At 52.7% G+C, this 3597-nt stretch overlaps 1 protein-coding gene across 1 annotated transcript in view; it reads right to left on the bottom strand.

Annotated features, from left to right (window-relative positions):
- Positions 1-1213, bottom strand: part of LOC105535891 (F-box only protein 46) — a 37239-nt gene extending 36026 nt beyond the window's left edge. The window contains exon 1 of the mRNA XM_011975147.1: positions 1171-1213. The gene's annotated coding sequence lies outside the window, so the exon portion shown is untranslated. The remainder of the gene's footprint in view (positions 1-1170) is intronic.
- Positions 1214-3597: the final 2384 nt, after the last annotated feature.

A 3597-nucleotide genomic window follows, 5' to 3' on the forward strand; every position in this document is an offset into this window, starting at 1 on the left:
CTTTCTGTAAAATGGAGAAAATAACAGCACCTACCCCTCAGGGGTGTTATCAGAATTAAATGAGTTAATGCATACAAACAGCTAAGGACAGGGCCAGGCATTTTGTAAAACAATAAGCGTTAACTGTAATCCACAGTAGGGAACCCCTACATGCTTCTGAGCTGGGGTGTGTGCCCAGATCAGTGCCAGCTTTTGAGAAAACGCCCTCTGGGACTGGACTGGAAAGGAGGAAATCCATTAGCACCTGTAACCCAGTCACATTCCGGGGGCGGAGAACTTCCCACCAACAGCTCTGAGACTGAAACTTCACAGCCCAGATCTCCCATTAATAGTAACGATTTTAATGACTCCCTTTAACCCTGTTCTCAGAGGCATGCTTGCCGTTCCCATACTACAGATAAGGGCACTAAGGCTCACAGATTTGTCCATGGCACAAAGGGGTGGGAGAATAGGGGATGTGAATGCTGTACTTCTCATAGGGATAAACCACTACACTCTTCTAAATTCCACTGGGGAAGTGAGGGTGCAAAGCCTGTCTGGATGGCCCTTTCTGGCCATATTATCCTACAGTTCTGTGCCTGTCCAGCTCACCGGGAGTCTCTGGCGGGACTAGGGAAATTATCACTACATCCACGCCCCTAATTTCACGCTCCTCACCCCACCCTCAGTCCTGGAGCCTGAACCCACACTCTCCTACCACTGATTTCTCCCTCCCACCTCCTCAACTTGCCTTCCTGCCCCCAATCCGATCCAGAGGCCCCATCCCATCGCGTCCACCGTTCGCCTGTCCCTTGGAGCTTCCAGACCCCCTCACTCATCCTAACCGTGATCCTCATACCCTCGCCACAGGTTAACACCCTATCGAAATCGACACCTTCAGGGCCTCTACCTGGACGTCCAGCCCCGTCTCCAACTCGGGGCCCACTTCCCCAGCTCTGAGCCCCTTTACAATCAATTCCAAAGCTCCACTCCCACCCCACCTCCAAGACCCCTCCCCAAGCCACCATTCTTCTACTACTACCTCCGGCTCCCATTCCTCCCAATCCCCTCCCCCAGGCAATCTCCCCTCGCCCAGCCCCTTCTTTCGCCCCTGCCTCTTCCCCCTCGTCACCCGGTCCCGAACCCCCGTCCCGACTCTCCAGCGCCCCCGGCCCTCGCCTGGGCTCTCACCATCGCCGCGCGCTGCATCTCCCTCAGCTACGCGGGTTTACCCTACTCGCTCCTCTCCAGCCTCCCCTTCCGGGTTCTCGTCCCGAAGCCCGGTGGGAATTGAAGTCCGGACAGCCACGGACTACATACCCCAGAAGGCAGCACGGTCAAGCGTGGAGGTGGGGTGGGAAGCAAATTAGGCGGGCGGAGGAAAAGAACGACTCGAACTCCCGGGAGACAAAGCCGGAGAGGACTTGGCAGCGCAAGCGCAGGGCGCTTCCCCGCGGGGCGCGCTGGGAGATGGAGTCTAGCCAGGAGGGCTCCATTTTTGCCCGGGGCCCTTGGGAAGGGAATTGAGAGTATTGCAATAGGGTGTTGCTGAGGGGTGGAGAGTTGGGGAAGAGCACATTTATTGATTCATTTGTGCCGATCAACACAATAGCTAACAGTTCCTTATGCTTTTCCAAAGTCATTCCCATCCATCCCCTCCTTCTTTTTTTTTTTCTTTCTTTCTTTTTTTTTTTGAGACGTAATCTTGTTCTGTCACCCAGGCTGGAGTGCAGTGGCGTAATATCAGCTCACTGCAACCTCCGCCTCCTGGGTTCAAGCGATTCTCCTGCCTCAGCCTCCTGAGTAGCTGGGATTACAGGCGCCCGCCACCACGCCCGGCTAATTTTTGTATTTTTTGTAAAAACGGAGTTTCACCATGTTGGTCAGGCTGGTCTTGAACTCCTGAGCTCGTGATCCACCCTCCTCGGCCTCCCAAAGTGCTGGGATTACAGGCATGAGCCACTGCGTCAGGCCCATCCCCTCCCTTCTTACCTCCTGATTTACAAATGAGAAAATTAAGCCTTAGGAGGAAGGAAAGTCCCATGCATTAGGAGTTAGTCCACATCACAGAATAGCAGCTCCACATCGCTCGAGCCCAGGAGTTCGAGGCAGTTAGCTAGGGTTACACCACCGCCCGCCATGGAGTTCAGCCTGGGCGACAGAATGAGACCCTGCCGTCTCTTTTTGGGTGACAGAATGAGACCCTGCCGTTTCTTAAAAAAAAAAAAAAAAGAAGAAGAAGAAGGCTGGGCGCGGTGGCTCACGCCTGTAGTCCCAGCACTTTGGGAGGCGGAGGCGGGCGGATCGCGAAGTCAGGAGATCAAGACCATCTTGACTAACACGGTGAAACCCCGTCTCTACTAAAAATACAAAAAAAAAAATTAGCCGGGCGGGGTGGCGGGCGCCTGTAGTCCCAGCTACTAGAGAGGCTGAGGCAAGAGAATGGCGTGAACCCAGGAGGCGGAGCTTGCAGTGAGCCGAGTCCGCGTCAGCCAGGGTGGGACAGAGCGAGAGTCCGTCTCCAAAAAAAAAAAAAAAAAAAGAAGAAGCTCCACGAGGGCAGAGATAATTGTGTACCTTGTTCAAGCACCTAGAACAGCGTAAATATGTGTTCAGTAAATATTTATTGCATCAGAACTATATGCCAGACACCCTGCAGACAACCCTAGTAAGAATTACCATCCTAAATTTATAAGGCAGAAAGAGATTAAGCCTCTTGTCGCTGGCAACACAGCCAAGAAAACGATTTGAACTGAAATATATTGGATTTCAGGGCTTCTACTCTTGACTAGATCGTTAGATCACCTCCCCTTAAGATGTATTTTCCAGGCTGGCTGCGGTGGCTCACGCTTATAATCTCAGCCAGGAGACTGGATTTAGTCCAGGAGTTCAAGACCAGCCTGGGCAAAAAAGTGAGACCCTCGTCTCTACAAAAAAAAAAGGGGGGGGGGCAATTTTTGTTTTTTTCATTTATTTATTTATTTATTTATTTATTTATTTATTGAGACAGTCTTGCTCTGTCGCCCAGACTGGAGCTTATTCAACCTCCACCTCCTGGGTTCAATGATTCTCTTGCCTCAGTCTCTCGAGTAGTTAGGACTACAGGCACGCCCCACCACGCCCGGCTAATTTTTGTATTTTTAGCAGAGACGGGGATTCACCATTGTGGGCCAGGCTGGTCTGGAACTCCTGACCTCAAGTGATTCGTCCGCCTCGGCCTCCCAAGAAGGCCAAATTCAAATGGCCCTCCTCTTTGAGTCCTTTCCCAACTTACTGTTCTCTGCATTAACCGAGTTCCCGTCTGACCGGATTCTCATGTGTCGGAGGTTCTCATGGCCTGGATTGCACTGGGAAGACAGTGGCTAAATTCCCACCATCCAGCCTGGTGCTTGGCACATAGGAGGCCCTCATGAAACAAGAACTGAAGGGAAAACGTGGAAATGGGGCACCACAAGGCCAGAAGGGACACAAGCGAGCTCTCTCGCTCTCTTCCTGAGAGTTGGCAGTTGGGGAAACCCAGCCTCCTTGGGATGCAAAGGCCCTGGACCACGGGGGTCGTGCAGGGGCGTGACCGCTTAAAAAGGCGGGTGGCTGAGCGGGCGTTGATTGGCCGCCTAG

The sequence above is a fragment of the Mandrillus leucophaeus genome, unplaced genomic scaffold, assembly GCF_000951045.1.
Source record: "Mandrillus leucophaeus isolate KB7577 unplaced genomic scaffold, Mleu.le_1.0 Scaffold151, whole genome shotgun sequence".
NCBI classification, from domain to species: domain Eukaryota; kingdom Metazoa; phylum Chordata; class Mammalia; order Primates; family Cercopithecidae; genus Mandrillus; species Mandrillus leucophaeus.